The following is an 18,226-nucleotide window of genomic DNA, read 5'->3' as shown; positions in this document are numbered from 1 at the left end:
GGCCCAAAACTCGACTTGTAACGAGAGCACTTACGATCGGTCTGTCACAATATTAATAATACGTAAGGCTCTACACCAGTATAAGAAAATATCACTGTTCATGAAATAACAAAATATACGAATAAACTTCTTTATATTTTTCCTTTTATTTACTCAAATGCTTGCAAATGTTTATTTCGCGCCCACAAATCATCCACACCTCGATATAGAGCGTAAACGTGTGCATGAAAAATAGCACACTGTTTCTGCTGATAACCACGTATGAGCTTTTGGGTTGCTAGGCTACTTCGATCAACAGGATTTATATTGGATTTTGAAAATGATCTTTCTATCCAAACTTACGCCCTCCACAATGGCTCATCAAATACCCTTTCGCGATAATTAAGTATTCGCGTAAATTGTATTTTCGCGAGTTTAAAGCAAACCATCGGCGGCGCGAAAGCGATGCCGCGACACACCCGCGACGCTTACTATCCTCTCCCGAAACTGATCTGCATACAGCTACAACCAATTTCAAGGTCATAATTCACCCTACACGATTGTGTGCAATTGAACTGCGTCAAATCAATTATTTCTGGAATCGTAATCGCTGATCTCGACATTGACCGTCCATAAACGCACATAACACTCCTCTTTTTTTCTAAGAGTAAACGAATGACGTCACGTCATCTACATAGTTACTAAAATATTATTCCAAATGATCTCAGACATTTATCATCATTATATTTTAACGTTAATTAGAAAAAATATGATTTACTATCGGAAAGTAACACATAACAGCCAGCCACGGTGGCCGAGCGGTTCTAGGCGCTTCAGTCCGGAACCGAGCGACTGCTGCGGTCGCAGGTTCGAATCCTGCCCCGGGCATGGATGTGTGTGATGTACTTAGGTTAGCTAGGTTTAAGTAGTTCTCAGTTCTAGGGGACTAATGACCTCAGATGTTAAGTCCCATAGTGCTCAGAGCCATTTGAACAATAATACATAACAGATTGCAAATCGCACGTAACTAAATGACAGTTTTGCATAGCGTCGGGACTTAATCATGCAAATTTATACAGGGTGTTACAAAAAGGTACGGCCAAACTTTCAGGAAACATTCCTCACACACAAATAAAGAAACGATGTTATGTGGACATGTGTCGGGAAACGCTTAATTTCCATGTTAGAGCTCATTTTATTACTTCTCTTCAAACCACATTAATCATGGAATGGAAACATACAGCAACAGAACGTACCAGCGTGACTTCAAACACTTTGTTACAGGAAATGTTCAAAATGTCCTCCGTTAGCGAGGATACGTGCATCCACCCTCCGTCGCATGGAATCCCTGATGCGCTGATGCAGCCCTGGAGAATGGCGTATTGTATCACAGCCGTCTACAATACGAGCACGAAGAGTCTCTACATTTGGTACCGGGGTTGCGTAGACAAGAGCTTTCAAATGCCCCCATAAATGAAAGTCAAGAGGGTTGAGATCAGGAGAGCGTGGAGACCATGGAATTGGTCCGCCCCTACCAATCCATCGGCCACCGAATCTGTTGTTGAGAAGCGTACGAACACTTCGACTGAAATGTGCAGGAGCTCCATCGTGCATGAACCACATGTTGTGTCGTACTTGTAAAGGCACATGTTCTAGCAGCAAAGGTAGAGTATCCCGTATGAAACCATGATAACGTGCTCCATTGAGCGTAGGTGGACGAAACTAAAATGTAACACCCTGTATAAGGAAATCCCCCAAATCTCAATTTCTCCATACCAACTGACAGATACCAATAAGATATTCAATACCTCCTAGATCAATCCCGACCTGTAATATTATACAATTTTACGCGCTCTTACAGAAACGCCCTGTACGGATGTAAATGTAGACAATGCCCGAGATGGACCTGCGATGTGACGTACGGTAGTTGGTTGCCGAACCGAGCCTCACTGGATAGTGCGTGGGCCTCTGTGCTCCAGATGCTGTGCCACGCCGTGACTGCCCCTGCGATAAGCGGCGGACCGCCTATCGTCTGTGGGCGGCCGAAGGTCCCCGGGATGGGCAGTACTAGAGCAGTGCGCGTGCGGGGAGCTAATGCGTACGTAGCAGGCGGCGTCACCCACCGACAGCCACGCCCTCCAGCAGGTAAACGCCGCCGCTGCGGTACTTAACACGTCTATGCACTTCGAGAGACACTTTACGGTGTGTGAAGGTGGCGCGCGCTGCACATGGATTGTTTTAAAAAAGTAGCGGGAATTTTATAATTTCGCGTGTTGCATTAGTCCGATTCTCGCTATGTTTTCATTATTGTTGTGGTAAACATCTCCGCAAAGTCTCGGTACATTAAAAAATACCATTATACAATAAACAGCTGTACCACTATTTTTTTGGGGTTCCGTAAGTGAATCGGCAAAAACTGATCACTTTTTTTTTACAAAGGAACCTCCCCATCGTACCCCCCTCAGATTTAGTTTTGAGTTGGCACAGTGGATAGGCCTTGAAAAACTGAACACAGATCAATCGAGAAAACAGGATGAAGTTGTGTGGGACTACGAAAAAATAAGCAAAATATACAAACTCAGTAGTCCATGTGAAAGACAGCCAACATCAAAGATAATGTGACCTCAGGAGCGCCGTGGTCCCGTGGTTAGCGTGAGCAGCTGCGGAACGAGAGGTCCTTAGTTCAAGTCTTCCCTCGGGTGAGAAGTTTAATTTTTTATTTTCAGACAATTATCAAAGTTCAAGCACTCACACATAATCAACTTCGCTCTCCAAAATTCCAGGACATGTTCAGATTTGCTTGGACATATGCAGGATTTGACGGTCTACACAGGGAAAAATTTGAAAACGTTAAAAACATGTGTTTTGACAGAGCGCAGGGAAAACTGTGCGACTGTGAAACTGTTGCATTCATTTGTTGCATTTTTGTGACAAACTCTTATGTTTTCATCACTTTTTTGGGAGTGAATATCACATCCACAAGAAAACCTAAATCGGGCAAGGTAGAAGAATCTTTTTACCCATTCGTACCCAAGTGTACAAGTTAGGTGGGTCGACGACATATTCCTGTCATATGACGCACATGCCGTCACCAGTGTCGTATAGAATATATCAGACGTGTTTTCCTGTGGAGGAATCGGTTGACCTATGAGCTTGCGATCAAATGTTTTCGGTTCCCATTGGGTTCGTTGGTTCGTTTTGGGGAAGGAGACCAGACAGCGAGGTCATCGGTCTCATCGGATTAGGGAAGGACGGGGAAGGAAGTCGGCCGTGCCCTTTGAAAGGAACCATCCCGGCATTTGCCTGGAGCGATTTAGGGAAATCACGGAAAACCTAAATCAGGATGGCCGGACGCGGGATTGAACCGTCGTCCTCCCGAATGCGAGTCCAGTGTCTAACCGCTGCGCCACCTCGCTCGGTGGTTCCCATTGGAGAGGCACGTCCTTTCGTCTACTAATCGCACGGTTTTGCGGTGCGGTCGCAAAGCACAGACACTAAACTTATTACAGTGAACAGAGACGTCAATGAACGAACGGACAGATCATAACTTTGCGAAAATAAAGAAAGTAATCTTTTCACTCAAGAGAAGACTTGAACCAAGAACCTCTCGTTCCGCAGCTGCTCACGCTAACCACGGGACCACGGCGCTCCTTAGCTCACACTATCCTTGATGTTGCCTATCTTGCGCATGGACTACTCAGTTTGTATATTTTGCTTATTTTTTCATAGTTCCGCACAACTTCTTCCTGTTTTCTCGATCTATGTGTGTTCAGTTTTTCAAGGCCTATCCACTGTGCCAACTTAAAACTAAATCTGAGGGGGGTGCGATGGGGAGGTTCCCTTGTGAGAAACGGGTCGTTGCTATCAAGTTGAAATTTATGTCACATTCTCAGGTCTGTACACCTCTGATGGTGTCTGCCCCCGGTAACTGAATGGTCGGTGCGACAGAACGTCAATCATAAGGGCCCGGGTTCGATTCTCGGCTGGGTCGGAGATTTTCTCCGCTCAGGGACTGGGTGTTGTTTTGTCCTAATCATCATCATTTCATCCCCATCGACGCGCAAGTCACCGAAGTGGCGTCAAAAAATGGCTCTGAGCACTATGGCCAGCCGGTGTGGCCGTGCGGTTAAAGGCGCTTCAGTCTGGAACCGCGTGACCGCTACGGTCGCAGGTTGGAGTCCTGCCTCGGGCGTGGATGTGTGTGATGTCCTTAGGTTAGTTAGGTTTAATTAGTTCTAAGTTCTAGGCGACTGATGACCTCAGAAGTTAAGTCGCATAGTGCTCAGAGCCATTTGAACCATTTTGAGCACTATGGGACTTAACTGCTGTGGTCATCAGTCCCAGAGAACTTAGAACTACTTAAACCTAACTAACCTAAGGACATCACACACATCTATGCCCGAGGCAGGATTCGAACCTGCGACCGTAGCGGTCGCGTGGTTCCAGACTGTAGCGCCTAGAACCGCTCGGCCACTCCGGCCGGCGAAGTGGCGTCAAATCGAAAGACTTGCACCCGGCGAACGGTCTACCCGACGGGAGGCCCTGGTCACACGACATTTACATTACCCCTAGTGATGTAATGCTAAGCTTTTAAGTCAGTGGTTCCAAATCCCAATCCTTCTTAGACCATTACCCCTGAGTGCAATCAGACATTAGCTAGTGCGTACTGCCCCCCCCCTTTTTCCACTACTCAATATTATCACCAATTTAAGCACCTAACTAAAGTGTAGAATGAAAGACTTTTCTTGGAACACTTATTTTTAAAATAATGAAAGATGTACGATATTTAGTTAAGGTGTGTGGGAGGCGTGGGATGGGGGAGTGGGGAGGGGGGAGGTTAGAATGAATGGCGAAGGAATTCTTGGTTCATCGCAAGTGCTACCCACATCTTCTTCTGAGATAAGAAAGCCAACTGTCCACAGTGACAGCAGACACTTGTTTACAAAACAAACGTCCCCTGCTTTACTCCGCTACGTTGCGGCACTTGCTTGACCTGGTCACTGCAACCCCATTTAAAATCAACCAAGTTAAAATATGTGCACTATTCTTACTGTTCGTAAATAGCTTGATGGCTGCACTCCTTATTTCTGAACTGACAGAAATTTGAAGACTTGAGGGTGTTAATGCGTTGTGTGTGACCACGGCCTGTAATAGTAATAATAACAATAATAATAATACAGTGTACAGCGCTATAGTAGCCCATAGGTAAGTTACTGCTGTGTCGTGCTGTCAATTAATTCGTTTAGCTGTTTCGGAGCGAGTAATGAAGCAACTGATGGACTTCTGAAGATTCTATCTACAACATGGAAAACACGTTTTCTTGAGATATTTAGCATATGTTACGTATATGTCTCATTTTTATCATCAGCGATGTGTGGGACAAAACACAACATATGTTTGTATTGTGTGGACTATGTGAGAAACTTGTAAATTCCACCGCATTAATGCTATTAATTGAGAAAAAGTAATTATTGATAACTTATATGATCAATATTAGTAACTTACAGAAATGATAATAATAGCGACATTCTAAAAATAGTTTAGTTTCGTGACTGAAACAGAAACGAATCGTTTTGTTTTTACCTCCTAGACAATTTCATTTTACCCCTCAAGCGGCGATACCCCCAGCTTGCGAACCACTGATCTAAGTCATTGCGGTCAAAAGATACGGCAATTTATGTCACTTGTTTTGATACTCGCAAACTAACTCATTAAAACCTATAGGATACTTCCTCTTGACGTAGGATCATTAAAGTTAGCGAAAAAAACGTCTCACATACAAGTAAAGAAAAAGAACATCAGAAAATTATTAAATTGTAATTGTATGACACGCAAAAAATATGTCGCTTATCATTTGTTATCCGACTTCACACTTGAAATTAAAACTTCGTCGAAGGTCTTGGAATCCCTGGGACCTATATCTTGCCAATATCAGTGTCGACAGCTGCCAAAAATCGTCGATATCCTCCGTCCCGGAATGGACGAACTGTCTATGTATACACAATTAAGTTTGTACGGAGCCCTGTGTGCGGGAGCCCGACCCGCACCTGGCCAATTTTTCATTAAAGACCTCGATTTCAGACCAATGTCAGACAATTTTAGGGTCTCAAAAGCAACTAAGGTATGCATTCTCCCAGTTGCAATACCAATAGACTGTCAACAGTATAGTCCGAGATAGTTTATAACTTACAATTGATACTGCAACTGGAAAAATGCGCAGGCCGGTGTGGCCGAGCGGCTCTAGGCACTTCAGTCCGGAACAGCGCGACTGCTACGGTCTCAGGTTCGAATCCTCCCTCGGGCATGGATGTGTGTGATGTCCCTAGGTTAGTTGGGTTTAAGTAGTTTTAAGTTCTAGGGGACTGATGACCTCAGATGTTAAGTCCCATAGTGCTCAGAGCCATTTGAACCATTTTTTGGAAAAATGCATAGTTGAGTTGCTTTTCAGATCCGAAGGTGGTCTGATGGACCGACATCAGAGTTTTCAATAAATAATGGTGATTCAGCTGTGTATTTTGTGATGGAATTCCTAACCTTTGTGAAAGCTGTTCAACATCACCATCACAAAATATTTCCACGTATACAGTGTTAGCCGTATAGGATATTTAATCCGTTGTCAGCTGGCAAAGAAGTTACATGTGTTTCGGCAGTACGGGCGATCATTGCTTGATACACAAAACGCGATGTCTTGACTGACAAACTCATCACCGTCCAGCCCAAACCGCCAACGACAGACACTTGACATTTGCGCAGGGTGTTGATCTTGTACGGTAGGAGTCGTTCAAGAAGAGATTTTTCGGAATTCAGTGGATGAAAGAGTTTTCGAAAATACGTTGCTGTTACGGCAGTTTTATAGCTAGATCTACGAAAACTGGTATTTGGTTTCTCAGACAAAAATAAAGAAAGACGAGTTTCAGGATTTTTGGAAATTTAGCTCCTATGGGGGGAGGGGGAGGTAAAACAGTGGGTATTTTTTTTTGAATAAACCACTAGTAAGGAACTATCAACGTACCTTTAAAGCTTACGTCTATCACAATTGGTAGCTGACTTACCGGTTACAAATAAAAAAATAAGTGTTTCGATGTTCTGGGAAATACAACTCCTAATTGGGGGAAATTGGGGATGGAATGGTTTATGAATAATTTCCTTATGAAAGCCGTTTTAAGGCTAAATCTATTAACTTTTTAATTTGGCTTGTCAGTTGGAAATAAGAAAACACATGTTTCACTAAGTTTGGAAATTTAGCCACTAGAGAGGAGAAGTAGGGTGTGGTAGTTTTATGGGAATACTTCAGCATGCAAATATTTTTGAAGCTCTAACTATGAAAATCTGTTTTTCGCTTCTCTGCTAGAAATAGAAAAACACAAATATCACTGTTTCTCGAAACTCGGGCCCTAATATGGTGAAATCTGTGCCACAATGTTTTATGAAAACATTTGATTGTGAAAGCATTTTTAAATCTATGTTAATTGGTACTTGCTTTCTCTTTCAGAAATAAAAAAATCCGTGTTTCACTGTTTTTGGAAATTCAGCCCGTAATGGGGCGAAACAGGGGTGAAAATTTTTAAGAAAATATTTCGTTATATTAAAAAAAAAATTAAACCTAAATGTAAAAGTTGGTATACCCCTTGTTGGTTGGATGTAAAGAACTACCTTAGGGGATGAATGTTTCTATAGAAATATCACAAGAAAGCAAAAGTCATAATTAATAAAAGCCTTGGGCTCCAGCTACGAGAATCGCTTTTTGCTCGGAATTAAATTCGGAAAAAACCATGCTTCTACGGCCTTAATTAGCTTAAAAGTTTACACGATGTTGCAATTTTTGAACAACATAAAAATTCGATTAAAGAACAAAAAAAAAAAAAAAAAAAAGTGGGACTGTACAGTCTACGTGAGCGAAGCAGAAAGCGCCATGCGAGTTGCATTACAAAACACAAAACTGTATCACCACATTTTTTATTGACAACATTGATTTCGGTCAAACATCATACACTATTCGGGTATCAAGGGCAGCTCAGTTATGCACTCTCCCGGTCGCAGTACCAATAGAGTGTCAAACGTATAGACTGAGACAGTCTCTAGGTTACAGTTGGTATAGCAACTGAAAGAATGCATAGCTGAGTTGCTTTTGAGGCCCGAAGATGGTCTGATGTTTGATCGAATTTTATGTTTTCAGTAAAAAATTGTGGTGCAGCTGCGTTTTTTATAATTCAGTTAATAATCTCCCTAAAAGCTGTTCAACACCGCCTACAGAAAATGTTTCTGTCTGTATGGTGTTAGGCATATGAGATATTTAAACTGTTATCAGGTAGCAAAAAACTTGCGTGTGTTTTTGATAGTATGGGCGATTATTTACCCATACATGCTATAAAAATGGGTGTGCGTGTGTGTGGGTTTTTCGTATGGCCTCCTCAACCTATGGACCGATTTCAATCAAACTAGGTGTACGTATACCTCACTGCCAGGCGTCAATTGTCGTGGGGGTAAGAACCACATACTTATCAAAGGGATGGGGGCGGGTGTGAAAAACAAGCGTAGTCCGCGACTCATGTGTTCCCAGAATTCATTCATCTTGTATTTGAGAATGACAGCGACTAGCAAGAAACTTTACGCATAATTTCAAAAATTTCAAATCTTTACGAAATCTTTTTCTCGCTGAGAACTCCTGCTAAGTAATGAAACGAAAAATGTTTATGGCTTAGTACTTTTTCGCTGCTTACGCAGTAAATGTACTGCATGAGGCATGAGGTATTACTTCTTTACTACTAATTGCATTCGCGAGACATTTTACAGACAGTATGCACATATATCAGTGAACAAAAGTGCAAAATTACATCATTGTGCGACAGACAATTCAGTAGACATGAACTCATAAGCAGCGAGATGCTTGAAAAACTCCCGCATCATGCATGATGAGTAAATTTATTACTTCTTTGCGATTAACTCCGTTGGCTATAAATTTCTCAGACAGTATCCACATGTGCCGCTGAAAGTACCTACAACATTACACAGTTCCGGAGATGTGAGGTCATAAACAGTGAGATGCGTGAAAAACCGTCACATCGCACTTGGTTTTTAAATTTATTACTTCGTTAATACTACCACCATTGGGAACACATTTTGCAGACAGTATCCACATATACCGCAGAATGTAGCTACATAATTATACCATTCTACTCCACAAAGTTCAGGAGATATGACGTCACAAACACAAAGCACAAGGCGAGATGCTTCGTGGCACGGGCGTGGACGCACAGCTATGAACAGTTACCTGGGCAACGCCGTGTTTCTTCGCTAATTGCTTATAAAATGGATCAGAGAATATGTAGTAAATTTTACTATAAGTACTCAATAAAGTACAGCAAACTTTTAGAGCCGTTAAATACTCCTTTTGAAGAATATGTTACAGGTAGAACTAGGGATTACGAGTGCTATAAGCGTTTAAAAGCAGGGCCTGAGGACGTTGAAGATGGCGAGCGACCTGCATGCCGCGGCACGTCATCAGCCGATGAAATCTTGCAAAATGTGAAGGAAACCATAATGCACGGCCGTTTGAAAACGGTGAGAGAAGTCCCTTAAACGGCCTTAGTTTCATAAACATACACTCCTAGAAATGGAAAAAAGAACACATTGACACCGGTGTGTCAGACCCACCATACTTGCTCCGGACACTGCGAGAGGGCTGTACAAGCAATGATCACACGCACGGCACAGCGGACACACCAGGAACCGCGGTGTTGGCCGTCGAATGGCGCTAGCTGCGCAGCATTTGTGCACCGCCGCCGTCAGTGTCAGCCAGTTTGCCATGGCATACGGAGCTCCATCGCAGTCTTTAACACTGGTAGCATGCCGCGACAGCGTGGACGTGAACCGTATATGCAGTTGACGGACTTTGAGCGAGGGCGTATAGTGGGCATGCGGGAGGCCGGGTGGACGTACCGCCGAATTGCTCAACACGTGGGGCGTGAGGTCTCCACAGTGCATCGATGTTGTCGCCAGTGGTCGGCGGAAGGTGCACGTGCCCGTCGACCTGGGACCGAACCGCAGCGACGCACGGATGCACGCCAAGACCGTAGGATCCTACGCAGTGCCGTAGGGGACCGCACCGCCACTTCCCAGCAAATTAGGGACACTGTTGCTCCTGGGGTATCAGCGAGGACCATTCGCAACCGTCTCCATGAAGCTGGGCTACGGTCCCGCACACCGTTAGGCCGTCTTCCGCTCACGCCCCAACATCGTGCAGCCCGCCTCAAGTGGTGTCGCGACAGGCGTGAATGGAGGGACGAATGGAGACGTGTCGTCTTCAGCGTTGAGAGTCGCTTCTGCCTTGGTGCCAATGATGGTCGTATGCGTGTTTGGCGCCGTGCAGGTGAGCGCCACAATCAGGACTGCATACGACCGAGGCACACAGGGCCAACACCCGGCATCATGGTGTGGGGAGCGATCTCCTACACTGGCCGTACACCACTGGTGATCGTCGAGGGGACACTGAATAGTGCACGGTACATCCAAACCGTCATCGAACCCATCGTTCTACCATTACTAGACCGGCAAGGGAACTTGCTGTTCCAACAGGACAATGCACGTCCGCATGTATCCCGTGCCACCCAACGTGCTCTAGAAGGTGTAAGTCAACTACCCTGGCCAGCAAGATCTCCGGATCTGTCCCCCATTGAGCATGTTTGGGACTGGATGAAGCGTCGTCTCACGCGGTCTGCACGTCCAGCACGAACGCTGGTCCAACTGAGGCGCCAGGTGGAAATGGCATGGCAAGCCGTTCCACAGGACTACATCCAGCATCTCTACGATCGTCTCCATGGGAGAATAGCAGCCTGCATTGCTGCGAAAGGTGGATATACACTGTACTAGTGCCGACATTGTGCATGCTCTGTTGCCTGTGTCTATGTGCCTGTGGTTCTGTCAGTGTGATCATGTGATGTATCTGACCCCAGGAATGTGTCAATAAAGTTTCCCCTTCCTGGGACAATGAATTCACGGTGTTCTTATTTCAATTTCCAGGAGTGTAGATGAGATTAAAATCGCATCGTTGGAAACGGTCAAAAATCGAGTTCGAGAAGTTTTCTAGGATTGGAAAAGGGGTTGGCATATGTGTGAAATATCTATTGAAGGCTATTTTGAAGGGGATAACATTCATGCAGAGATAAAAAACTTCCTCTCTATAAAGCAAAAACTCTCAAAAACTCTCGATTTTCCTTAACATGTGAGTACGCTATACAATACTGTAATTTTATTTAGGTACTATGTTGAGCTGATACTGTTACACTATGTGATCAAAAGTATCCGGACACCACCAAAAACACACTTTTTCATATTAGGTGCATTGTGCTACCACGTACTGCTAGGTACTCCATATCAGCGACCTCAGTAATCACAAGAAAATGGTCCATGTCGCTCTGAGCACTATGGGACTTAACACCTGAGGTCATCAGTCCCTAGAACTTAGAACTACTTAAACCTAACTAATCTATGAACATCACACACATCCATGCCCGAGGCAGGATTCGAACCTGCGACGGTAGCGGTCGCGCGGTTCCAGACTGAAGCGCCTAGAACCGCTCGACCAGACCGGCCGGCAGTCATTAGACATCGTGAGAGAGCAGAATGGGGCGCTCCGCGGAACACACGGACTTTGAACGTGGGTAGGTGATTGGGAGTCACTTGTGTCATACGTCTATACGCGAGATTTCAACACTTCTAAACTTCAGTAGGTCCACTGTTTCCGTTGTGATAGTGAAGGGGAAACATAAAGGGACTCGTACAGCACAAAAGCGTGCAGGCCGACCTCGTCTGTTGACGGACAGAGACTGCCGACAGTTGAAGAGGGTCGTCATGTGTAATAGGCAGACATCTATCCAGACCATCACACAGGAATTCCAAACTGCCTCAGGATCCACTGCAAGTACTATGGCAGTCAGGCGGGAGGTGAGAAAACTTGGATTTCATGGTCGAGCGGCTGCTCATAAGCCACACATCACGCCGGTAAATGCCAAACGATACCTTGTTTGGAGTAAGAAGCGTAAAAATTGGACGATTGAACAGTGTAAAAACGTTGTAGGGAGTGACGAATCACGATACACAATTTGGCGAGCGGATGGCAGGGTGTGGGTATGGCGAATGCCCTGTGAACGGCATCTGCCAGCATGTGTAGTGCCAACAGTAAAATTCGGGGAAGGTAGTGTTGTGTTGTGGCCGTGTTTTTCATGGAGGGGTCTTGCACCCCTTGTTGTTTTGCGTGGCACTATCACAGTACAGGCCTACATTGATGTTTTAAGCACCTTCTTGCTTCCCACTGTTGAAGAGCAGCTCGGGAATGGCGGTTGCATCTTTCAACACCTGTTCATAAAGCACATTGTGGCGTAGTGGTTGCACGACAATAACATCCCTGTAATGGACTGGCCTGCACAGAGTCCTGACCTGAATCCCACAGAACACCTTTGGGATGTTTTGGAACGCCGACTCTGTGCCAGGCCTCACCGACCGACATCGATACCTCTCCTCAGTGCAGCAGTCTGTGAAGAACGGGATGCCACTCCCCAAGAAACCTTCCGGCACCTGATTGAACGTATGTCTGCGGGAGGGGAAGCTGTAGTCAAGGCTAAGGGTGGGCCAACACCATATTGAATTACAGCATTACCGATGGAGGGCGTCACCAACTTATAAGTCATTTTCAGCCAAGTGTCCGGATGCTTTTGATCATATAGTGTATGAATGCTATGAGGCAGGCGTGGCTCGTAGTCAAAGGTGCTCAGATGGGGCCGCAGCGAAAGTTGTGTGAAAGTATATTTTTCAACATTATAGGTGTACACTGGCTGACAAAGAAAGTGAAGTACTTGGAAGTCAGCGATGGGATGTCTGTGTAACTTCGTATACGTTGTGTAAGTTCGTATACGTAAACACCGTCGGCGCGTATGTACGAGTTCTGTCCAAAAAATTCCGGAACTTTGTCCGCAAAATTTTGCTACGCTTACCTCTTACTTATTGTGCATGGTCTTCGAAATATACTCCTCCACAACTGATGGAGCGCTCGCAATTCCGTTTCCACTTCCGGGAGAAGTCTTAGTACGCCTCTCGCTCGATGGCGCGTACCGCCATTGCGAATTTTCTTTTATCTAGTCTATCCCTGCAAATCTTCGTCCTTTCAACGGGGTTTCCAACTTTGGAAATAAAAAAAGTCCACAGGAGCCAGGTCTTGAGAGCACAGAGGATGAGGCAGCACAGTGATTTTGTTTGTTGTGCAACAGTCACGCACCAGCAGGGATGAAAGTGCGGGTGCGCTATCGTGATTCAAGAGCCACGAACTGTCTCGCCACATTTCATGCCGTTTCCTTCTCACATTCTCTCGCAGGTGCCGCTACATGTCCCGACACTACGATCGATTAACAGTTTATCCCTGTGGCACGAATTTGTGATAAACTATTCCTTCAAAATCAAAGAACACTTGTGCAGGGCACTACACCCCTCACCTGACGAGTTTTTTTTTAAATCTTGGAAAACGTTTCCTGACCCATTGTGAAGACTGAACCTTGGTGTCAACATCATAAGCGTTGATGCACGTCTCAATGCCAATTAAGGAACATTTCTTTCTCAGATTAAAAGGAAGGTCAGCGTTGGTCGTAATATTGATGTTTTATTGATAGCAGAATATCATCATCAATATTACGACCAACGCTGACCTTCCATACATGGTCGTTGTGCACACAGCACTCCACTCCATGAAGTCGCCAATCAGTTTCTTTCTCATCTGCGTGATTCAATTGCTCTTCACGCATTGCGAAGGCAAGGTCTTCCTCGTCCTGACTCATCAACCGTGGGATGAACTCGGCGGCAACGTGATTCATTCCAAGATGCCGTGTCAGGATTTCGTGACACGATCCAGCTGAAATGTTACATTTTCTACCATCTCTCGGACAGTCAGTCTTCGATTGGCACGCACAATTTCTCACACGGGCGCCGTCGGTAGACGTCCAAGGCCGTCCTAAACGAGGGTCGTCTTTAACCTCCGTCCGGCCACTTTTAAATCGTTTATGTCATTCGTAACACCGAGTACGGCTTGAACACTCATCACCGTAGGCTTCCTGCATCATTTGGTGTCTCTGTAAAGGTTTTCTTGGGTTTCACGCAAAATTTAATGCAGACGCATTGCTCCTCTAACTCTGCCATCTCGAAAGTTGCAGATTGCGCGACACAACGTTATACTCAATACAGCGCTGAACAATAACTAACAGACGTACAACAATGAAGGTTTTGGGAGTTACACATTAAACACAGGCGTGTGCAGGGATCCGACCACATTTCGCTGCAACGCACCATTGCTGCGAAATTACGATGTTCCGGAATTTTTTTGCACAGGCCTTGTATAAGAGGAGGCGGACAGTGCCAGATACTTACTGATGACTGTGAAGGACAAGGAGATGCCGTATACTGGTCTGAGGCTTCGTTATCAGGAGCGTTGTCAGAGTGTAGCATAATCCGGTATTGGAAATTACCGTCCCATGCCTAGATGACTAACAACACAAACAGCTGGTTTTGGAGCGTGTGATGACCTCACCCCATACGAAAAATAATTATCAAAATCTGAACTGTGAAGTTACCCAAAATTCTAGTTAGAAAAAAAAATATTTGTTGTACTTCTCAATTGGTCACAACCCCACTTCATTTATAAACTGAAGATCCGAATGCCCGCATCTCGTGGTCGTGCGGTAGCGTTCTCGCTTCCCACGCCCGGGTTCCCGGGTTCGATTCCCGGCGGGTCAGGGATTTTCTCTGCCTCGTGATGGCTGGGTGTTGTGTGATGTCCTTAGGTTAGTTAGGTTTAAGTAGTTCTAAGTTCTAGGGGACTGATGACCATAGATGTTAAGTCCCTTAGTGCTCAGAGCCATTTGAACCATTTTTGAAGAACCGAATGTTTACGAGAAACTGCTCTGAAAATAACCCGAGTCAACAAAATTGTGTATGTAGGCCTACTCTCTGAAACTTCAAAAACATCACAGATAATATCTGATAGAATTTTGAGAAGGTGACAAAATTACGTGAATCACACAAAATACTGTTAATAACTGCATGAACACTGGGGGGATTCACCATACATCTACCCACTTCTGTGTATAACCAGCATCTCTCAATACTACGACTCGTAGCAATACAAAATCAAAGCGTTTAACACTGTGTAAACATTCCCCACGTGTTTTTGCAACTGGCATATGTGATTCGCGCTCTAATAACCCTACCACAACAAAGGTCAGCATTTAATAACGATCGTGGTGCTGCTCACGCTGCTAAATACTGCATTTTCGGGCAACAACAAAGTTATATTATGTGGCAGGTGTCATTAGAGCACAGTTAATAAAGTCATTTCATGTAATAGTCAAGAAACTAGGCACTCATCTTTTTGTGTTTCCCACGCTGGTCTCGTCATAAAATCATGGCTCAAGCGTTGAAAATCTAGGTGGGTATGATTCCAAGCTCGGATGCAAAAAGGCCTAGGTTTTATTCTGCTATATTAAGAAGTTATGTAGATGCGCTTCACAAACTATCCTTGAAGATTACACTTTTGCTGGACAATGGTGATGTAAAAAAATACTCAGCACTCCGAAATTGAGTTACACTTCCTTTTAATTGCTTTTATTGCAATATCACGTAAACACAAAACATCACTTCACAAAAAAAAAAAAAAAAAAAAAAAAAAAAAAAAAAAAAAAAAAAAAAAAAAAAAAACAACTTGAAAATATCTTCCTCACAGTCACTGTTAAAGTTCACATTTTATAAGCGAACTACGTTATGCGTCTTTCCAACATGACGTCCAACACTTGACTTTCTCAAGGTCCGGCTCCCTAACAACTTAACAACTAACCAACTATCGCTTACGCGCCCAAAAATCAGAGTTACAAGTACGTCAAAGATCATAGTGACAAAAGAAAGAATACACATAAGAATAATATCATTGCAATATAAACATATCGATGTGTCAAAAGTGAAATCAAATCTGAATGTTGTCTCAGAAACATGTAAACTACTTTACAGAAACACAGTAGAATATTACTGGTATCGAGAGGTTCAGATGAGGTACCATAATGGTTACGTAATTCAAGTACCATTACAGCGCTCATGACAGGAAATGCACCAATGGTGAAATAGTAGCTTTTATGTCATTGGTAGGATTTCAGCGCAATTATGGCGTTCGCCGTAATTTACGGGCGCAACTGTATTTCGCGACAAAATACTCTTATTAGTCACTATCACATTGCTGTACTCATAACGATACACAAAACCACCTAAAATAACGCGGCTACAATAATTTTGACATGCAAGGAGAAAGAGTTGTAATGAGAGGAAGAAGCTAACATTCACTGGTGTTTCAACATTGACTACCGTGCAAGTGTTAGTCCACTAATGGTACTTTTATTTTCGATAGCATAAAGCAAACAAACAAGCAGAGAACTGATTTGAATCGAGTCCATAATTCTAATACTTTTAATGTAGAAAGAAAGTTTTTAGATCAGGGGATAACGTTCGGCGAAATATCTTAACTTTTTGTTGCGTACGAAGCGTTGCGCTGGGCAGCACGACGTCGGCGGGTTACGATGTTGTGAGCAGGACACAGGCAGTTCCACTTGTTAATCTTCTCCTGCGAAACGCGAACTAAGTTTCTGCACAGCTGTGTCAGTAACCCAGTGTCGATTAACACACCACGAGACGCTGGTATGCGACCGTTGTTGACATGTCCCCTCTTGCAAAGCACATTACGTAGACAGCGTTCGTTTACATACTTCGTGCACTGTCCATGACGCTTTCGTCCATAACTACACAGTTCGTCACATTCATAGAGGCGTAGCCACAAACACACAGTTCATAGAATTCTTTTTTTACGTGATTCATACTGTAAACAATGCCCACTCTGTTCTCGCAGTTAAAACTTCTGCAACGTCATTGAAATTCATATATACTGCACAGATAGTTTCAGTCCCCACTTTCGTTGGATGATGACAACAGCTCCACCAAGCTCTGTTCGTGTCGGTCGCAACAAAGTCTCGTTTCCTGCACTTCTGCAGCCCAGCTTATTTGCCCCTGAAGTAAGCTGGCGATGGCATTACGCACCGGCGTGGTACAACGAATCGACATTCTCATAGTTCGGCATCACTGTCCATACAATTCCGGGTGCTTTTCATAAAAACATAGTTTCATTTTCCTACCTCCGATTCACTTTTTTTCTGTAGGGTCGATAATAATTTGCGAGGCGGGAGAGAAAGATCACTGAAAAATCTTGGGCGGTGCACATGCGGTGTAGCGTAGGTAGTTTTTGTAGGCCAATTTGGGGTACTTTCCCGACCTCACACACCACAACTATCCATTACCAAATTGTTCAGGCGGCCGGTGTGGCCGAGTGGTTCTAGGCGCTACAGTCTGGAGCCGCGCTGCCGCTACGATCGCAGGTTCGAATCCTGCCTCGGGTATGGATGTGTGTGACGTCCTTAGTTAGGTTTAAGCAGTTTTAAGTTCTAGGGACTGATGACCTCAGCATTTAAGTTCCATAGTGCTCAGAGCCATTTGAACGATTTTGAACCAAATTGTTCATCTCGACTTCCTTTACATCACTGTGGCCGTTCTAAACAGTTTGCACCTCGTACAAGAAGTGTCACGAAACTCATCAGCCGGCCGCTGTGGCCGAGCGGTTCTAGGCGCTTCAGTCCGGAACCACGCGGGTGCTGCGGCCGTAGGTTCGAATCCTGCCTCGGACAGGGATGTGTGTGATGTCCTTGTTTGGTTTACGTAGTTCTAAGTTCTAGGGGACTGATGACCTCAGATGTTAAGTCCCACAGTGCTAAGAGCCATTTGAACCATTTTTGAAACTCATCATCCGGTAAAGTGACACGTCGGAAGAAAAAAATGTCGGGTACGGCTTTTCTGCCATACACCCCCCAGACTGAAGCGCCTAGAACCGCACGTCCACACCGGCCGGCAGGCAAACAACAGCGTACGCATCAGTTCATCCGCACTATTGATACTTTCGATTCCTTTTGTCCTCGTAGCTTCTTCTCGTAGGCCTACACGTGGCTTGGGAAGCAGACGCTGAACGATTAATTTCCTTAGTGGCAGAGCGGCTTTTTTTGTGGGACAAAAGTCTACAAAATTGTAAGGACACAGGGTGACCATACATTTCCAACTGGAACTTGAATTGTCCAAACATGTAATATTTATTTATTCATTTAAAAATACATACATTTAACAT

At 44.4% G+C, this 18,226-nt stretch overlaps 1 protein-coding gene across 1 annotated transcript in view; it reads left to right on the top strand.

Annotated features, from left to right (window-relative positions):
• Positions 1-2,062: 2,062 nt before the first annotated feature.
• Positions 2,063-18,226, top strand: part of LOC124551154 (AP-3 complex subunit sigma-like) — an 84,415-nt gene continuing 68,251 nt past the window's right edge. The window contains exon 1 of the mRNA XM_047126120.1: positions 2,063-2,124. The gene's annotated coding sequence lies outside the window, so the exon portion shown is untranslated. The remainder of the gene's footprint in view (positions 2,125-18,226) is intronic.

Source organism: Schistocerca americana, chromosome 9 (genome assembly GCF_021461395.2).
Source record: "Schistocerca americana isolate TAMUIC-IGC-003095 chromosome 9, iqSchAmer2.1, whole genome shotgun sequence".
Classification (NCBI taxonomy): domain Eukaryota; kingdom Metazoa; phylum Arthropoda; class Insecta; order Orthoptera; family Acrididae; genus Schistocerca; species Schistocerca americana.
Note: the sequence above shows the minus strand (reverse complement) of the source record. Positions and strands in the feature narration are given on the sequence as shown.